The sequence below is a fragment of the Aegilops tauschii genome, chromosome 5, assembly GCF_002575655.3.
Source record: "Aegilops tauschii subsp. strangulata cultivar AL8/78 chromosome 5, Aet v6.0, whole genome shotgun sequence".
In the NCBI taxonomy this organism is placed as follows: domain Eukaryota; kingdom Viridiplantae; phylum Streptophyta; class Magnoliopsida; order Poales; family Poaceae; genus Aegilops; species Aegilops tauschii.
The window spans coordinates 163,005,913-163,027,063 of record NC_053039.3 but is presented as its reverse complement, the minus strand read 5'-3'; the positions used below and the strand labels follow the sequence as shown (position 1 = coordinate 163,027,063).

The window sequence follows — 21,151 nt, the reverse complement described above, 5'->3', positions numbered from 1 at the left end:
AAGTTCTATCGACCACCGATACAACTCTACGCACGCTTAATGTTCGCTTTACCTAGAACAAGTATGAAACTAGAAGTACTTTGTAGGTGTTGTTGGATAGGCTTGCAAGATAATAAAGAGCGCGTAAATAAAAATTAGGGCATGTTTAGAAGAAGACACAACTAGGTTAGTTTTAGTAGAGAGCTTGTTGTCACACATGAAAGTTATTTGTCCCTAGGCAATCGATAACTAGACCGGTAATCATTATTGCAATTTTATTTGAGGGAGAGGCATAAGCTAACATACTTTCTCTTCTTGGATCATATGCACTTATGATTGGAACTCTAGCAAGCATCCGCAACTACTAAAGATCATTAAGGTAAAACCCAACCATAGCATTAAAGCATCAAGTCCTCTTTATCCCATACGCAACAACCCCCTTACTCGGGTTTATGCTTCTGTCACTCAAGCAACCCACTATAAGCGAATCATGAACGTATTGCAACACCCTACAACGGGAATCCCTCACGCTTGCGCGACACGGAGAGCACCATAGGACAGCACCAATAATAAAACATGCAACTCAAACCAATCACGATCATCAATTAACCCATAGGACAAAACGGATCTACTCAAACATCATAGGATAGTCATACATCATTGGGAAATAATATATAGCATTGAGCACCATGTTTAAGTATAGATTACAGCGGGTAAAAGAGGGGTTACACCGCTGCATAGAGGGGGGAGAGTTGGTGATGAGGGCGGTGAAGTTGTTGGTGTAGATTGTGGTGATGATGATGGCCCCGGCGGCGTTCCGGTGCCACTGGAAGAGAGGGGGAGAGAGCCCCCCTTCTTCTTCTTCTTCTTCTTCTTCTTCTTCTTCCTTGACCTTCTCCCTAGTTGGGAGAAGGATTTCCCCTCTGGTCCTTGGTATCCATGGCATGGGAGTGGCGAGAGCCCCTCCGAGAATGGATCTGTCTCTCTGTCTCTCCCTGTTTCTGCGCTCCCAGATCTGGCCTTTCAACGTTTCTTATATTCCCGGAGATCCGTAACTCCGATTGGATTGCAATTTGAACACGATTTTTATCCGGATATTAGCTTTCTTACGGCGAAAGAAGGGCAGCAACCACCTTATGGGGTATCCACGAGGGTCAGGGGCACGTCTGCCCCCCTGGGGCGCGCCCCCTGCCTCATGGCCCCCTCGGGCATCGTCTCGCATTGATTCCACATCCCAAAATTCACATATATTCCAGAAAAAAACTCTGTCAGTTTTTATCCCGTTTGGACTCCGTATGATATGGATTTTTTGCGAAATAAAAAACATGCAACAAACAGGAACTGGGCACTGGATGAATATGTTAGTCCCAAAAATAGTATAAAAATTTGCCAAAAGTATATGAAAGTTGTATAATATTGGCATGGAACAATCAAAAATTATAGATACGACGGAGACATATCAGCATCCCAACCTTAATTCCTGCTCGTCGTCAAGTAGGTAAATGAAAAAAAAATTGATGTGGAATGCTACCTAGTATAATCTTGATCATATAATCTAATCATGGCATGAATATGAAGACACGAGTGATTCAAAGCAATAGTCTATCATTCGACATTAAGACAATAAAACTTCAAGCATACTAATAAAGCAATCATGTCTTTTCAAAATAACATGGCCAAATAAAGTTATCCCTACAAAATCATATGGTCTGGCTATGCTCCATCTTCACCACACAAGATATTCAAATTATGCACAATCCCGATGACAAGCCAAGCAATTGTTTCATACTTTTGACGTTCTCAAACCTTTTCAACTTTCACGGAATACATGAGCGTGAGCCATGGATATAGCACTATAGGTGGAATAGAATATGATGGTGGAGGTTGTGTGGAGAAGACAAAAAGGAAGAAAGTCCCACACCGACGCGGCTAATCAATGGGCTATGGAGATGCCCATCAATTGATGTCAATGTGAGGATTAGGGATTGCCATGCAACGGATGCACTAAGAGCTATAAGTGTATGAAAGCTCAAACTGGAAACTAAGTGGGTGTGCATCCAACTTGCTTGCTCATGAAGACCTTGGGCATTTGAGGAAGCCCATCATCAGAATATACAAGCCAAGTTCTATAATAAAAATTCCCACTAGTATATGGAAGTGATAACTCAAGAGACTCTCTATATGAAGAACATAGTGCTACTTTGAAGCACAACTGTGGTAAAAGGATAGTAACATTGTCCCTTCTCTCTTTTCTCTCATTTTTTTATTTTTTTTCCTTTTTTTGGTGGGCTTCTTTGGCCTTTTTTTATTTGGGCTTCTTTGGCCTCTTTTATTTTGATAACCTCACCTAGGACAATGTTCTAATAATGATGATCATCACACTTTTATTTACTTATAACTCAATATTACAACTCAATACTAGAACAAAGATATGACTCTATATGAATGCCTCCGGCGGTGTACCGGGATGTGCAATGATCTAGCATAGCAAAGATATAAAAAAACGGACAAGACATGAAAATATCATGCTAGCTATCTTACAATCATGCAAAGCAATATGTCAATGAATGCCCAAGTCATGTATATGATGATGATGGAAGTTGCATGGCAATATATCTCGGAATGGCTATGGAAATGCCATGATAGGTAGGTATGGTGGCTGTTTTGAGGAAGATATAAGGAGGCTTATGTGTGAAAGAGCGTATCATATCATGGGGTTTGGATGCACCGGCGAAGTTTGCACCAACTCTCGAGGTGAGAAAGGGCAATGCACGGTACCGAAGAGGCTAGCAATGATGGAAGGGTGAGAGTGCGTATAATCCATGGACTCAACATTAGTCATAAAGAACTCACATACTTATTGCAAAAGTCTATTAGCTATCGAAACAAACTACGCGCGTGCTCCTAGGGGGATAGATTGGTAGGAAAAGACCATCGCTTGTCCCCGACCGCCACTCATAAGGAACAAAATCAATAAATAAACCATGCTCCGACTTCATCACATAATGGTTCACCATACGTGCATGCTACGGGAAACACAAACTTCAACACAAGTATTTCTACACTCCATAACTACCCACTAGCATGACTCTAATATCACCATCTTTATATCGCAAAACTATTGCAAGGAATGAAACATATCATATTCAGTGATCTACAAGTTCTATGTAGGATTTTATGACTAACCATGTGAATGACCAATTCTTGTCATCTCTCTAAATAGATATAAGTGAAGCAAGAGAGTTTAATTCTATCTACAAAAGATATGCCCACACTCTAAAAAATATAAGTGAATCAAAATAGCATTCTACAAATGGCGGTTTTCTATGTGTAGGGAAACAGGCAATCCAAACTTCAAATGATATAAGTGAAGCACATGAAGCATTCTATAAAGCCATACTCAAAAGATATAAGTGAAGTGCAATGAGCATTCTATAACCAAGGACTATCTCATACCAGCATGGTGCATAAAATAAATGTGAAAACTAAATGCAAAAGACACTCCAAGATTTGCACATATCGCATGAACGAAACTAATCGGAAAACATACCGATACTTGTTGAAGAAAGATGCGATGCCTTCCTAGGCATCCCCAAGCTTGGATGCTTGAGTCTCCTTGAATATTTACTTGGGGTGCCTTGGGAATCCCCAAGATTGAGCTCTTGCCTCTCCTTCGTCTCCTCACATCGAGACATCCTCGATCTTCGAACACTTCATCCACACAAAACTCAACAGAAAGTTTGGTAAGATCCGTTAGTATAATAAAGCAAATCACTACTCTAAGTACTGTTGAAAACCAATTCATATTTTGTTTTTTCATTGTAGCTCCTGTAATAGAACTTTTCCATGGCTTAATCCACTGATTGAAATCGATAGTTTCATCAAAACAAGCAAACTATGCATCAAAAACAGAATCTGTCTTAAACAGGACAGTCTGTAGTAATATGAACATTCACCATACCTTTGGTACTCCACAAATTCTGAAATAATTAGGAAAAATAGAAAATTTGTATAGAAAGACAGTGCGAGAAGTTTCAGAGCCGTTTGACATTCCAGTAAAAAATGTAAAATCGCACACTACAGCCAAAGTTTCGGTTTTGCACCGCACAAACCAACAAGCAATGTAAACATCCTAAAGGCAAATCTTGGCACATTGTTTTTATAATACAATGGAATTGTACAAGAGGACAATTTTTTTAAGTTTCTGTAATGAAGATTCACAAAGTTTCTGTGAGCATGAACAAAGTTCAAGGAGCTCCCCCACTTCAACAATGCTTGTCTCTCTCACTTTCATTTTCCTTTTTGAAAAAGGTTTGGGTTTCCCTCTTTATTTTTTGTTTTAAAACTTTATAAAAGCACTAAACAGAAATAAATGACTCTCTAAAACTTCCGGGTTGTCTCCCTGGCAGCGCTTTCCTTAAAGCCATTAAGCTAGGCATATAGTGCCCAAGTAGTGAATCCACCGGATCCCAAGGTATATCAAAGCCAATTTTAATTAACAATGATTTGTAATTTAGTAGTGAGCGCAAAGTAACATATATATGATGTAATGACAAAGTCTAACTCTCTTCCTATGCATCGGCATGTCATACAAGAACAATTCATGCACATCAAGTAAAGAGCAATACATAGCATAAGCAGTTTCTTGCAATTTTATCGTGTGGGAAACATAGAGAGGTGGAGATATAGTTCCTCTCTCATAATAATAGCAAGTAGGAGCAGCAAGCACATGCATATTATATCTACCAAAATCATCATGTGTAATAGTAAAACGCAACCCATCAATACAATCCTTAATAAGGGCAAACTTCTCCGATATAGTGTAGTCGGGAGAATTCAAAAAGATAATAGGACTATCATGCGTGGGTGCAATAGCAACAATTTCATGTTTAACATAAGGAACTATAGCAAGTTCATCTCCATAAGCATAATTCATATTGGCATCTTGGCCACAAGCATAACAAGCATCATCAAAAAGGGATATTTCAAAAGAATCAACGGGATCATAACAATCAGCATAGCAATCATCCCTCGGTAAGCACGAAGGGAAGTTAAACAATGTATGAGTTGAAGAGTTACTCTCATTAGAAGGTGGGCACGGGTGATCAATCCGCTCTTCCTCCTTTTGTTCTTCACTCTCCTCCTCATCTTTTTCATCCAATGAGCTCACAATGTCATTAATTTGTTCTTCCATAGACTCCTGCAAAATATTAGTCTCTTCTTGGACAGCGGAGGAGTCCTCAATATATGGTTTAATATAAGTATTAGAAGCATAATTATCATAGCAATATTTAAGTATGGCCAAATTTTTAGATTTGTAGAGAGTAGTATCACACTCTTCAATAAAAGAAGCAATTTCACAAGTACCCTAAAAGCAACAAATTCTTCAATTTGTTGAACATCATAGTAATTATAAACACCCTTAGTATACGAAGATACGATTCCATTATCACTAAGCTCACATTGGTAAGGAAGGTGTTTCTTAGGGTCTTTAGAACAACAAGTACAATCATATATTTAACATAAATTCCAAGCATAGCACTGCAAATGATGAATTTGATCCAGTAAAAGTTCCCTTTTCAGATATGCGGTGTCGCACATAACAAGCATGCTCATCTAAAGATTTGCCCTCAACTAAGATAGTTGGGGTGTCAGCCCGAGCACATAGGGATCGAAGATATTTTGAGTGGTTCTTCAACCATTGGTTCCATAGGTACCACTATTTTTTTGGTATTTTGCATTTCCTACCCATAACTAAAGATAGAAAACAACTTGGAACAGCAAATAAAAACTACTTAGTGATAAAGCAAACAAGAACACAAGAGAATATTCACCCCACGCTATAACTCCCCGGCAACGGCGCCAGAAAAAGGTCTTGATAACCCACAAGTATAGGGGATTAATTGTAGCCTCTTTCGATAAGTAAGAGTGTCGAACCCAATGAGGAGCTAAAGGTAGAACAAATATTCCCTCAAGTTCCATCGACCACCGATACAACTCTACGCACGCTTAACGTTCGCTTTACCTAGAACAAGTATGCAACTAGAGGTAATTTGTAGGTGTTGTTGGATAGGCTTGCAAGATAATAAAGAGCGCGTAAATAAAAACTAGGGGCTGTTCAGAAGAAGACACAACTAAGTTAGTTTTAGTAGAGAGCTTGTTGTCACACTAGAAAGTTATTTGTCCCTAGGCAATCGATAACTAGACCGGTAATCATTATTGCAATTTTATTTGAGGGAGAGGCACAAGCTAACATACTTTCTCTTCCTGGATCATATACACTTATGATTGGAACTCTAGCAAGCATCCGCAACTACTAAAGATCATTAAGGTAAAACCCAACCATAGCATTAAAGCATCAAGTCCTCTTTATCCCATACGCAACAACCCCGTTACCCGGGTTTATGCTTCTGTCACTCAAGCAACCCACTATAAGCGAATCATGAATGTATTGCAACACCCTACAGGGGGAATCCCTCACAATCACGATCATCAATTAACCCATAGGACAAAATGGATCTACTCAAATATCATAGGATAGCCATACATCATTGGGAAATAATATATAGCGTTGAGCACCATGTTTAACTAGAGATTACATCGGGTAAAAGAGGGGTTACACCCCTGCATAGAGGGGGGAAGAGTTGGTGATGAGGGCGGTGAAGTTGTTGGTGTAGATTGCGGTGATGATGATGGCCCCGACGGCATTCCGGCGCCACCGGAAGAGAGGGGGAGAGAGCCCCCCTTCTTCTTCTTCCTTGACCTTCTCCCTAGATGGGAGAAGGGTTTCCCCTCTGGTCCTTGGTCTCCGTGGCTTGGGAGGGGCGAGAGCCCCTCCAAGATTGGATCTTTCTCTCTGTCTCTCTCTGTTTCTGCGCTCCCAGGTCTGGCCTTTCACCGTTTCTTATATTCCCGGAGATCCGTAACTCCGATTGGATTGAAATTTGAACACGATTTTTATCCGGATATTAGCTTTCTTGCGGCGAAAGAAGGGTAGAAACCGCCTTACGGGGTGTCCACGAGGGTCAGGGGCGCGCCTGCCCCCCTCGGGCATCGTCTCACATATATTCCACTTCCCAAAATTCACATATATTCCAAAAAAAATCTCCGTCAGTTTTTATCCCGTTTGGACTCCGTTTGATATGGATTTTCTGCGAAACAAAAAACATGCAACAAACAGGAACTGGCACTGGGCACTTGATCAATATGTTAGTCCCGAAAATAGTATAAAAAATTGCCAAAAGTATATGAAAGTTGTATAATATTGGCATGGAACAATCAAAAATTATAGATACGACGGAGAAGTATCAAACATCCATCGCCCCGGCCGCCCAACCCTCTCCAGCCACCTTCCTCAGCGCTGCCGACAGGAAAGCGCCACCACTCCGCCCCTGGATTCGAGCGACCGGCACCATCCTCCCTTGCCTTCAACCGCCTCCTGCTCCCACGCAACCACCTAGCCCCACAACGCGCTCCCTCCACCGCGCCGCACCACCACCTCAGTCCCTTCCGCCGTCTGCCCCGGCCTCCACCCAGCGCCGTTGCCCCTCCGTCCACCTCGCGTCGGCCTCGCCTCCTCCGGCGAGCACGGGCCCTTCCTGCCGCGCAGGCCCCTCACAGGGGCCTAGATCCGATGACACCTGATGCGTCCCCAGCGAGGTAGACTCCCGGTGACAAATCTGGGCCGGCAACCGCCCCCAGCGCGCCTCCTGTCAGCGGATTCGGGCCGGCAACCACCCCAGTGAGCCTCCCGGCGGCGGATTCGGGCCAGCAACCGCCCCAGCGAGCATCCCGGCGGCGGATCTGGGACGTCAACCTCCCACCGATGCCCCCTGCTTCCTTCTCCCCCATGACTGTTCACCCCAGCTACCCTCCCTTCCAAGCTCGCCGGCGCCTGCTCTCTCCGCGTTAGCCACGGGAGCCCAACCTTTCTGCCGACCTCCCATTCCTCATCTCCCGGCGAGGTCCCTGGCGCCCGCGGCATGTAGTTCGAACGGCGACGCCATACAGCTCTGTGCACCTCACCGTTGTGCAAAACCATGGCATGCAGTACGGGAGCTCTTTGCGTGCATTCATGCAGGCATCTGGAGCGTGCAATTCCCATTTGGTTGATGGTGGGCGAGCAATGTGGTTCGCAAAAATAGCAATTGCAGCTTGTCGGTGGCATGCGTGTGTTTCGGCAGCTATCAGCGTTCACTTCGCTAGCCCCTAAAAACATGTTATTTTTTAGTTCTTTTGTTGTGTTATCTGATCTGTGTGCTATGTTGGGCCACAAGTGTGCAATCCTGTACTTCCTCACCTCTCCCTCACATCGTGCTTGTGCCCTGCAGGTGGCACCATGGCCATCTCGACCTTGTCCCTGCGCCACTCCATGGATCCCGTTCGATCGCGTCCTCTCCAACGACCAAGTATTGCAACCCACTTTTTTCTTCACAGATCAGTCCACTATGTTCTCTAATGCAGAAAAATGGAGGAGAACCCAATTATAAAAAAAATAAACACAAGACGGAATTTGCTCTCTCTTGGTGGACTCGCTCTCCTGCGTGTAGTTCATTCAAAGTTTGATTGATGTCTTGTATTGTGGGTCGTGGAGTTAGATTGGGACTTCCCTAGTAAAGTTCATAAAAAATTGTCTTCTTGATTTGCAGTGCATAGTATAGAGGAGTTTATTTCGCAAAAAAGTCACTTGGGTGTTCATCGGAGTGCGTGGCAATGTAACTGGTTGTTGTCGGCTTACGGTTTCCAAGCGCGGTGCTGATAATTTCCTTGTGCAGTTCGTATGTGTATTTGTGTTTTGAGAGGCTCAATACTGCTGTTGTAGTGTGTGTCATGGAGATCCATTGGGGCTCTCCCAGTGCAGTTTATAAAAAAATTATATGTTTAGATTTGCAATACAATGCATAGTACAGAGGAGTTCACTTTGTAAAAAAGTTGCAGTACAATGCATAGTAAAGAGGAGTTCATTTTCTAGAAAATTGTGCAGACGAGTTCACTTTTCAATATTTTGAAGGATTTCTTTTTCAATTTTTTGTGGACATAGTTTATAATTTGTTAAAAAAATGATGAAGTAAATTGGGAAAACCTTGGCGGTGCACTTTGTAAATTCATGTGGTTCACTTAGCTTCGTCTATGCGGTCCACTCTCGATCATAGAAAAAAGATAGAAAAAGGGCAAAGAGAAATCATGTAGTTCCCTTGTCATTTCATGTAGTACGGTTTTCGTCTGAGAGCAGTGTGATTTTCTTTCTAATATAATGCAGTTCAATTCATCAATTCATCAAGAGTGTTGTTGTTCAATTTCGGATGTGTTGCAGTTCACTTACCCCCCAAGTGTGAAGTGCAAATGAAAATCTTAAGGAAATGCCAAAAAGAGTAATGCGGTACACTTTTGATATTGTTGCGGTTCACTTGCCCTCGTCTCTGTGGTCCACTCTCGTTCATAAAAAAGTTAGGAACAAATCAAAAAGAAAATCATGTAGTTTACTTGACCGCGTGGAAAATTTACATTTGACAACAAAATAAAAATGAAGTTCGCTTGCACGTCTGATGCAGTACACATGTCGATTTTGGTGTCGCGAAAAACAGAGTGTCCGCATTTTGGTAAAATCGAAACAACTCTTAAACCGTAAAGAATTAGAGAGAGTGTTCAACATGAAAAAGTTGCGCCTTATCAATATCTATTCGACGGTGTATCATTTGAATCATTTCGACAAGCGGTTTGTAAAAATTTCAAGAAAAAAAGGCCGCTGTCACTCATCGTCCGGCGTACGATTTTCGAAATTAACCAAAAACCGTAAGGAATCTCAAAAACATTTCTACATGTGAAAGGTGCGCCTTGTCTGTAGCTTTCCAATGGCGTATCACACGCCTCGTTTCGACAAACATTTCAAAAACTGGAGTTAAAACAGTATAAAAAATTGCAAAAATTTCAAAAAACCGAATTCCGCAATTTAGTAAATTTAAAACTGCTCTTAAACCGTAACGAATTAGAGAAAATAATAGATATGAAAAAGATGCGCCTTGATGATATGTTTCTAACGGTGTATCATTTGCTTCATTCCGATGAGCGGTTTAGAAATAAAATGCGAAAAATGGTCGCTGCCACTTGTCTTGGGCCGCTCTATTTTCAAAACAGCTCTCAAACCGTGTGGAATCTCAAAAATTGTTCAACATGATGAAGTAGCGCCTAATCCATAGCTTTTCAACGGTATATTACACGCCTTGTTCCGCCAAACGGTTAAAAAACTAGAGCGAAAAAGATACCAAAAAACACTGCGTGCAGTTTTTTCCGACGCGAAGTTCACTACTATATGTATTGTAGTACCTTTGCTACAGAAAGTGCAGTGCCCTCACATTGAGCGTGCAGTATATATAAAAAGGAAAACCGCATATAAAAAGGGTGGGTCTAATAATACCCCTTAAGATTCTTATTATGCTAACACTTTCTTATTCTGCTAACACCCTAACCGAACGCACGAACTAAAAAAAAAGGAAAACCGCACATCCACCCCGCACTCCCCCCACTCCTACCTACCTTCTTCCCCTCCCCACGCCAAACCTCTCGCCTCTATCTTGGCCGGTGCCGCCGCGCCCCACCCCACCTCGGCGAGCCCTGAGAGGTTGCGCATCCCGCCGCCCCGTCCGGACACAGCACGCCCCGCCAACCCCCCGGCGCCCCACCAAGCCCTGCCACCTCCCTCCGGTTCTAGCCAGCGCAACCGACGCCGCCCCCACCCCACCAGCTTCTTCCCTCGTCGGTGCCGCCCCACCCCACCCAGCTTCTTCCCTCGACGGCGCCGCCCCACCCTCATCCGGCTTCATCCACCGCCGGTGCCGTCCCACCCGCATCCGGCTTCCTCGACCGCCGGTGCCGCCGCGCCAGCATCCGGCGTCATCCACCGCCGGCGCCGCCGCGCACCCGGCCATGGGCCACACGGGGAGGGACCTCCTCAACTCCCGTGCTTCTGTCCTTGCGCCGCCCCATGCGTACCTAACATTCACCGCCGCACTAGGCGCAACTGCCGCTCCTTTGCCTCCCGTCCCCAGCCAAGATCTGCTTCCATGGCGACTGGATCCGTTCTTCCGCGCGCCGCCACTTCGTCTCTAGAGCTGCAGCTTCCGCTGCTCGGCCACACAATGGGGATCTGCCCCTCACGACAACGACGCCAATGCAGTTCTCCTCACGCACCCCCAGACTCCTGCCTCCACTGGATCGATCCTCCCTCTTGCCGGTGCATGTCGATGCCCTCCATGGGATTCTCCTCTGCCTCCCTCTTGGCCTCCGCAGTACGAACAGCGACATCTTGAATCTATCCATGGACGACTGCTGCTTCCACCTCTCGGCCAAATCCGACGCGTCCAGGCTCCCTTCCATCTCACTACTTTGGCCTGTGCAATTCGGCCGGCGAGTCCGTGCAGTTCGTGGATGACGGGATTGCAGCTCCAGGCTCCCCGACTCCCTGTTGCCTCGATCGAGGGGACGCCTTGGCCTCCTCCTTTCCTCCCCCTCCTCTGCTCCTCTCCCTATGATTCTCCACTGACAGCAAGCAGTCCAGGCTGCTCCCTAATGCAGGTCAGTTGGGTCTTCCTCTCCGGGAGTTTTGTCGCTCCGCTGGAGCAGTCCACACAGCAGGCACACGTGGCCATCGTCTGACTCCCCGTGCAGTACACTTTTGTGCTGTGAGCCCACTGCTCCCCCCATGCCTTGCCAACGAACCGGCCATCCTCTTTGCGCCTTGCGAGTGCCCAGTGCGTGAGGAGCGCGGCGGCGGACTCCCTAACCTCCTTCAAGAACAGATCCGGCCTTCCCCTCGGCCCTTCTCTGACTCTGTGTCGTGGCCACACTGCACGCGCAGTCCACGCCCCAATGGCGTGCCCCCATGCTCCCGTGTGCTGCCCCGACGACGGGCCGTCACCCGATTCAACAGGAGCGTCGCTCCTCCGCATGCAGTCCCCAAACGCCGTTCTTGCAGTCTGTCGCTACCCTCTGTATCAAGCAATCCGCTGAGCTGGAGCTGAAGATCAACGGCCGCCCTGTGCAGTTCAGAAAATACTTGTTTTTGCTGCTCTTTTTGAAGCTCGTTTTGATATTTATTTGCAGCTCGTTGAATTTCATTTTGCAGTTCACTATCAGATCCATGGCGCTGGCCGTGCTTTCTCCTGCTGCTCTGTGTGAGGTGAGGACGGGTTCTGCCGCGCCGGGAACCAGGGTGTGGCGCGACACCGGCTAAGATGCGTGCGGTGGTTCTCTTCTTCCCCAACAACAGGAAGCTGTGGTGTGGCTACGGCATAGTTAAAGTTCAGGATATTGTTATTGCTTTCTCAAATTTTGCTTGGGAGCAGTTCGGCGAGCGCGGAGGTGCAGCTTCGCCAGCGTAAGATGCGGTTCTTTGCACATGTATATGCAGATCGTGGGACACCCAGCAACAACTTCAGCAACGGCTTGGTCTTCAACGAGCACCCCCCTCACGTCTCTATAGTGGAGTAGGCAGTACACTTTGCATCTCGTAGTACGAACCCCAGCGTGTCGTGGTGCAGTCAACCACTACGCAGAGCCTTGAAATTTGTTTTTGCGCCATTTATAGTTCTCTCAATGTGTAGAAGAAAATTATTTCACTTTTTTGAAGTCCTCTTTGTTCTTGGTTGTGGCACGCAAAAAAAGGTGATGCAGTTTGCTCGGTTCGTAATTGCATTTTTGGGGGCTCTTTTCCTATAAAAATGTTGAGACCTGATGTTACATTACAAAATAAAGAACACACGTGGTTCACTTATTATGTAAAAACATGTTCATTTGTAAATGATGCTTGTGGTATGTCGCTGTGTAAAGAAAATTGTAGAAACATGCAGTACACTACTTTCATCTGGTTCAGAACAAATACGTTCTTTCCTTTTAAATGTAGTTCACTAGTTTATGCGATGTGGTTCATTTTACCGATGGGGAAAAAGCAGTCTCTGGCCTCAACCATGCGGTTCACTAATCTTAATCATGTGGTCCATGTAAGCTTGAAAAAAGAAGTTGGAGAAAAGACAACAAAGTCATGCGGTCCACTTAGACTCGTGTCGCCGTTCACTTTACCCACATCCCCCTTGATGTGGTTCATTTGGTCTCGTCTCTACGGTCACTCTCATTCATAAAAGTTAGAAAAAAATAAAAAGAAACATGAAGTTCTTTTGCCCCTTCTAATGCAGTGCGGTTTTCTGTCCGAAGCACTGCGTTCTTCTGTCTGATGAAAGGTCCACTCGCTTGGTCAACGCGGGTAAAAAATTAATAAGTATGAAAAAGACAACAAGAACTCATGAGGTTCACTTTGGGTAGTGTTACGGTTCACTTTTGGAAGTGTTGTGGTCCACTCTCGTTCGAAAAAAAGTTGAAAAAAAGACAACAAATACTTGTGCGAGAAAGTTTATGTCCGACAAAAAGAAATCATGAAGTTCACTTAACTGTCTGCTGCAGTGCGGTTTTTCGTTTGAAGCCGTGCGTTCTTCTGTCCGATGAAAGGTCCACTCGCTTGGTCAACGCGCGTAAAAAAATTAATAAGTATGAAAAAAAGACAACAAGAACTCATGAGGTTCACTTTGGGTAGTGTTACGGTTCACTTTCGGAAGTGTTGTGGTCCACTCTCGTTCGAAAAAAAAGTTGAAAAAAAGACAACAAAAACTTGTGCGAGAAAGTTTATGTCCGACAAAAAGAAATTATGAAGTTTACTTGACTGTCTGCTGCAGTGCGGTTTCCGTTTGGAGCGGTGCATTCTTCTGTCCGATGAAGTACACACAACAATTTTGGTCTCGCGAAAAACAGTGTCCGCTTTTCGGTAAAATCAAAACCGCTCTTAAACCGTAAGGAATTAGAGAGAGTGTTCTACATGAAAAAGTTGCGTCTCGTCGATAACTTTCCAACGGCGTAAGATTTGAATCATTTCGACCAGCGGTTCAGAAAAATTTCGCGAAAACAGCCGCTGCGTCTCGTCGTCAGCCGCACGATTTTCAAAATTAACTAAAAATCATAAGGAATCTCAAAAACATATCAACATATGAAAGTTGCGCCTCGTCCGTAGCTTTCTAACGGTGTATCGCACGCCTCGTTTCGACAAATGGTTAAAAACCTGGAGCGAGAACAGTACCGAAAATTTGAAAAAAAATTGAAAAACAAAATTCCGCGATTTAGTAAATTTGAAACTGCTCTTAAACCGTAACGAATTAGAGAAACATTTAGATACGAAAAAGATGCGCCTCGATGATATCTATCCAACGGTGTATTATTTGCTTCATTCCGACAAGCGGTTTAGAAGAAATTGCGAAAAAACGCTCGCTGCCACTCGACATGGGTCACACCATTTTCAAAACTGCTCTTAAGCCGCGAAGAATCTTGAAAAGTGTTCAACATGGCGAAGTTGCGCCTAATCCAGAGCTTTTCAACGGTATATTACAAGCCTCGTTTGACAAACAGTTAAAAAACTAGCGCAAAAAAGGTACCAAAAAAACACAAGCGTGCAGTTTTTTCCGACGCGAAGTTCGCTCGCCTGAGTACTGCAGCATACTTGGTTTAAACAGTGACGTGCACTTGCGTTGAGCATGCAGTGCGGAAGTGTTATCAGAATAGTTATTCTGCTAATATTAGCAGAATAGACCGGCTATATATATAGCCCCCCAAGTCTTGATCATAGGAAAGCTTGAGTATGTTTAGGACGTAGATATAAATCTGCAATTTTTGCAATGTAGCCCCCAAGGGCTGGGTTATCATGTGAATGATAAGGAGGTTCTTCAAATATATGCTTAGGAAAAGAAATGCCATGTAGCCGTCAAGGGCCGGCTCATCTTTCGAGGATGAGTCAGGTCTTTCCATATTATGGAATAGTTGAAGAACTGACTTGTAGCCCCCAAGGGCCGGCTCATTTTTATGAGATGAGTCGGGTCTTTCTTGTACTCTTTAAGATAGAAAAAAAATGATATGCATTAACCCCCAAGTTCCAAGTATATTGCTTGCAATGTGCTTGGGACTTCTCCTTTGAAACTAAATCGGCATAACCACCAAGTAACGGGTTTGATATTATCGTCGGCTTATGAATTACCTCCTTATGTTGTAGGAAGCTCTAAGCACAACCGAGTCAAATTTGACCGGCTTTAAAAAGGACTTTGAAGCTGAACAGGCTCTATAGGACAAGGCTGAATCAAGCCTGCAATCTTCTTTGGCAGAGTTGGAAAAAATCAAGGCGGACTTTGAAACAAAGAAGAAATCTTTTGAATCTCAGAAAGCCGCCCTGACCCAACGAGCAGAAGCCGCCAAAAATCACTTGACACCGGTCACTAAAGAGCTGGTCGGGTTGAAGCGTCACGTCCCTCAAATGACCCAAGCCATATTTGGTAAGTCATCTCTCAAGTTATAAAGGAACAGTAACTCGCCTGACAAGTCACGCATAAGTAATATCTCGCCTGGAGGCTCATAAATTGCTACTTCTGTGCAGGTGACATAACTCGCCACCTTCAAGCCAACATCATGAAGCTGAAGGATGTATTTTCCTTGGCAGAACAATTATATGCTAGAAGCATGCACACTCTGAAGGCTGTAATGGGTGAAAAAGGCTTGCCACAATTCATAAAAGATGATTTGAGGAGGTTGTCAACCATTCCACAACAAGTTGAAGAACTAAAGAGATCAGCCGCCCGCTCAGGAGCCACGACCACATTAAGCCGGGCTATGGCTTATGCACCAGAATTAGATATGGCAGAGATGGCCGGCGGGTTCCCAGAGTATAAAGACGATGGGACAACCTTTTCTCAAGCTGACTACGCGTGCTATGTAAAAGAATCTCGACCACTGGCGAGTCAACATGTCGTCGGCATGGAATTGAAGAAATATCAGCCGGCTTATGATGACAGCAACACGCAGATTCCGCCGCCAATACTAAGATCGTCTGATCTGGCTCCACAATGGTGTAAGCATCTATTCGCACATGATGTTGACCCGTCTCCTATCTTGCACAACGAAGTTGTCTTCCAAGCATTAACAGATTTCAACTATCAGATCCAAGAAGCAGAAGAGCCGGCGCAGGGTAACCCGGAGGTGTCAACTGCTGGGGGTCAAGGAAAGTCTAACCCGGACGGCACAGGGGCCGGCTTGCAATAGTAGTTTACACTCTGCCAAAAAACTTCGAATATTCTAGGCTCAGCTGTAGCCACGTAATAGGCTTAGCTAAAATACTTGGTTGGTCCGTCGTGCCTTCGTGCACGTTTAACATTTGTTTAAATACTTATCTGTCTGCTATTTGAAACATTTATTGGATCAATGCATGCCTATTTGACCCGTCTTGGGTGACTTGTGTTTGAATATCGTGCAACCATTGCTTGCACTTGTTTTGATAAGTCACCTGTAACAACCTGTAAGTGCACATACCTCTGACATTTGCAAAAAATTCCACCAAGTCATAATTGGTGTGAAATAATCTGGCTAGTTATGTAGCGGCGACTTATGGTCATGATAATTGAGTGCTGAAAAGCAATTGTGGGTTGATAACTCGTTGACTCATGGTCAATAAAGGCTCAATAGCCATCACAAGCAACCCGGAGTTATTTTTACCTGGAATATCCTGCAAAAAATAGAGATAAACCATATTCATATATATTGAATAAATTGTAAGTCAGCTTTTGAGGCTCGACAAAAAGACTGGCTTTTGAGGCTCAGGTCTTGCTTCGATGAAGCTATCATGATAGCCTTGGTTTATCCACGCTTCCCGTAAACTGGCTCTCACATGACTTAAGCCACCGTTTTAACTTTGACAAGTTCAGGTTCATAAAGATTGACTTGTCAAGAGTATGTAGGGTCATCTTTTCGGAGTAGCATCAGACATACAAGCAGGTTTAACTAATAATGTGGCGTCTTTTTTCCTGGTCAACAGGGTGAGAAGGCTAAACTCGATGAGTTGGAAGCCCCCAAGTGACATGTGATCAACAAATAAAACACTCATGCACAATATATGAGATGAAACGATAGAGGCCCGAGTTTCGGGGATGCCGACTTTATTATAACTAATCATAAAATATATATACATGATATGTATGTACAATGATTGGAGCCGATGGGTCAAGTGTAGTAAGGCCGAAGATGAGCAATGTTCCAAGGCCTGCTGGTCTCCTCCTTAGAGGTACGTGACTTATTCTGCTCACGTAAGTCGATGAGATAATATGACCCGTTGTTGAGGTTTTTGCTAACCACAAAGGGCCCTTCCCAAGGAGTTGAAAGCTTATGTATGCCTGTCTGATACTGAATCAAATGGAGCACTAAGTCGCCCTCCTGGAAAGTGCGGCTTCGAATCATTCAGCTATGATAGCGACGCGGGTCTTGCTGGTTAATCGCCAACCGAGCCGCCGCGAGATCACGTTCCTCTTCCAAGGCATCAAGAGCATTCCGGCGAGTTGTCTTGCTGTCTGTTTCAACGTAAGACACCACCCTAGGCGAGTCGTGACGGATATCACTTGGGAGAACCGCCTCTATGCCATAAAACATGAAGAACGGCGTGTAACCCATAGATCTGTTGGGAGTAGTCCCTATGCTCCAGAGAACTGCGGGAAGCCCTTCAACCCAACAACTCGGGGTGCGCTCCAAAGGAACCATCAGTTGGGGCTTGATCCCTCATAATATCTCTTGGTTAAGACGCTCAGCTTGGCCATTGGACTGTGGATGAGCCACAGATGAAACATAAAGCCAGATATGCTCCCTTTGACAAAATTCTTTCATAGCACCCTTAGATAGATTTTCCCATTATCAGTGATTATACTATGAGGATAACCAAAGCGGAAGATCGACTTCTTTATAAACTGAACTGCAGTTGCCGCCTCATAATTGCTCACCGTCTCTGCTTCAACCCACTTTGTAAATTTGTCAACTACAACCAAAAGGTGAGTTTTCTTGTCCTTAGACCTCTTGAAGGGCGCGACCATATCAAGTCCCTGACCGCAAACGGCCAAGTTATTGGGATCATCTGCAATTCTTGAGCCAGCACATGAGCTTGTCGTGCAAATTTCTGGCGACCGTCACACTTGCGAACAATATCCTCTGCATCCGCGTGAGCCGTCAACCAGAAAAAACCGTGTCGAAAAGCCTTACCCACTAAAGATCTTGACCCGGCATGATCAACACAGTCTCCTACATGAATTTCTTGTAAAATTTCTCTGGCTTCATCAAGGGACACACAGCGTTCAAACACACCAATCACACTACATCTCTGTAACTCACCATTGACAACTGTCATGGACTTAGACCGCCTTATGATCTGTCGTGCAAAAAATTCATCTTCTGGCAACTCGCCCCGAGTAAGGTAAGCCAGATAAGGCATCGTCCAATCTGGAATAGCATGTATAGCCGCCACCAACTACCCCTCAGGGTCAGGGATGGCTAAGTCTTCCTCTGAGGGTAACTTGACCGAAGGATTGTGCAGCACATCAAGGAACACATTAGGGGGAACCGGCTTACACTGAGACCCCAGTTGTGAAGTGCATCAGCAACCTCATTTTGCCACCAATCTATGTGATCCATTTGATAACCTCTACAGTGACCAGCAATATTAGTCACTGCCTGACGATAAGCCATCATGAGCGGGTCTTTAGAATCCCACTTCCCTGACACTTGTTGTGCAACCAGATCTGAATCACCAAGGGATCTGACCCGGCTCAAGTTCATATCCTTGGCCATACGGAGCCCATGTAGTAGGGCTTCATACTCAGCTGCATTGTTGGTACAGGGAAACATAAGTCTCAAGACATAGCAAAATTTATCACCTCGTCGGGAAGATAAAATACATCCAACCCCCGAGCCTTCCAACTACCTAGATCCATCAAGTTGTATTGTCCAGTATGTATTGTCTGGCTTCTCCTTTTGTGTCTGTAGCTATGTCCAGTCATTGGTAAAATCTACCAAAGCTTGAGACTTGATGGTTGTTCTGGGCACATACTTCAGATGATGTGGCCCAAGCTCAATTACCCACTTACCAACCCGGCCAGTGGCCTCTCTGTTTTGAATGAAATCCCCTAGAGGAGCAGAACCAACCACATTGATTGGATGCCCAAGGAAATAATGCTTGAGTTTGCGGCTGGCCATGAACACCCCAAACACCAGCTTTTGCCAATGTGGGTATCTCTGCTTGGACTCCGTCAAGACTTCACTGACATATAAACCAACCGCGAAACCTAATACTCTTTGCCTGCCTCTTTGCGCTCCACGACAACTGCCACACTGATAGCTTTATTATTAGCTGCCACGTACATGCACTAGAAAAAAATACACTTTCATGATGATACGTGTTTTTCACAGTAGGTCACGTTTTCTGTCATGCATGTACATCCATGACAAATTTATGATAGAATCAAGATAGTCATACCTATGCTATCGTAGAAGTGTTCCATGACATTACCAAAATTATCATCACGGAAGTGTCCACTTCCATGACGATAAATCGTGCGTCACAGAAGTGCTTTCGTCAAGGGTGATCGACACGTGGCATCCACCATAACGGAATGCCGTTAAGCTATCGGGTCCGGTTTTGGATCCGATAACTCGTTAACAGTCGGGACCAATGGGAAATTTCCACGTGTAAAATTCTGATTGGCCGGAGGGAACACCTGTCAGCTCGTCAGTGGGCTAGATGTCGCCCGTCCATTGGAAGAGACATGCCTACGATACGTCGACACGTGGCTGGGCCCAACAGAGGCCCATATAGGTTAAAAAGGCCGGCCCAGTCAAAGGCCCATAGTACTTACTCAGGTACTAGTGGGCCAGCCCAATAACGACCTGCTTAATAAAGGCCCATTTACGGCCCGAAGCCAGATCTGGCGCGTTAATTGTTCGCCGAATATTTGGGCCCATTTACGGCCCGAAGCCAGATCTGGCCCGTTAATTGTTCACCGAATATTTGGGCCCAATTACAGCCAGTGACTTTCGGCCTATTAGAGGCCCGATGTAGACATGGGCCCATTTCAGCCCGGTGTGACTTTCGGCCTGGGAATGGCCCGTGCTGCCCATGGGCCATATATGGTCCGATGGGACATCGGGCCCACTAATGGCCCGTGATAAAGGTGGCAATAGTTAAGCCCAACGTAACTTTGGGCGTGTTAAAGGCCTGTCGCATAATTCGGCCCGTTGATGTCTGTACTATGCTTTCGGCCTTTTAAAGGCCCATGATATCAGTGGGCCAACTAAGGCCCGAGATATGTTTCGGCCTGGTAACTGCCCATGATATAACTGGGCCCAAAAAGGCCCGGTCTACATTTCAGCCTGCTGAAGGCCCGTCAACGACTAGTGAAAATTGAAGCCCAACATGCATTTCGGCCTGCTAAAGGCCCATGGTTTCATCTGGGCCGTAACAGGCTAGTACAATATTAAGCCTGATAATGGCCCAACGCTACCTGGGCCAAACTAAGCGTTGGGTCCACAAAAGGCCCAACTAAAATATAGGCCGGTGTAAGTTGTGGGCCTCACGCAAAATGTGAAGGCCCCAATCATTTGGGCCCAAGAAAGATGCAGGCCGGCCCAATTGTGGCCCGCTAAAAACCAGGCCCGTTAGAGGCGAATGTTTAGGCCCGGTCGACTACATCTAATTTTTTTCAGATAGCGAATGATGGCAGTAACTAGTAGGAATTAAGAAAAAACCTACTCTATACAATACAAAAATTACGGCATAGTAACTAAGAATAAACCTACACTATACAATAAAGGATTTATAGTATATTACATCCACTTGGCATCGAAGTTCGCCACTAGTGATCATAAAGTGCAACGAAGAAGCAGATTACAAAAACTGGGCACCATTGTAGCGTAACAAAATAATAGTGAACCGAGACCACTTCCAAGACAGTTCAAGAAAGGTTAGCCTTGCGCGGGAACTGCTGCGCAAGCTGCTGAGCAAGGCTGTGAGACCGGCCTAGCATGTCGGTCATAGCTTCCAGGTGTAGCTGTTTAGCGATGAGGTTCTCATTGGTGTTCTCCGCAATCTTTCTTAGAGATAGGACTTCAAGTCGAAGTTGAGTTGCAGAATGCCTTTCTGCTAGAACTTGGGACTGAAGAAGTTGAACTGATTCAGACAACGAATTCTGTGAGCTTGTCCGGCTGCTAGTCTCAAGTAACTTGAACACTGCATCAAGACAAGACTTTGGGGTTATCTCGCTATCTTCAAGATGTTTTGCCT

General features: G+C 44.9%; 1 long non-coding RNA gene across 1 annotated transcript; it reads left to right on the top strand.

Moving 5' to 3' along the window:
• The first annotated feature begins 10,489 nt into the window (after window positions 1–10,489).
• LOC120964445 (uncharacterized) lies at window positions 10,490–12,789 on the top strand. Its single transcript, XR_005756794.3, has 2 exons — window positions 10,490–12,018; window positions 12,101–12,789. It is a non-coding gene; the product is annotated as an uncharacterized lncRNA (long non-coding RNA).
• The last annotated feature ends 8,362 nt before the right edge of the window (window positions 12,790–21,151 follow it).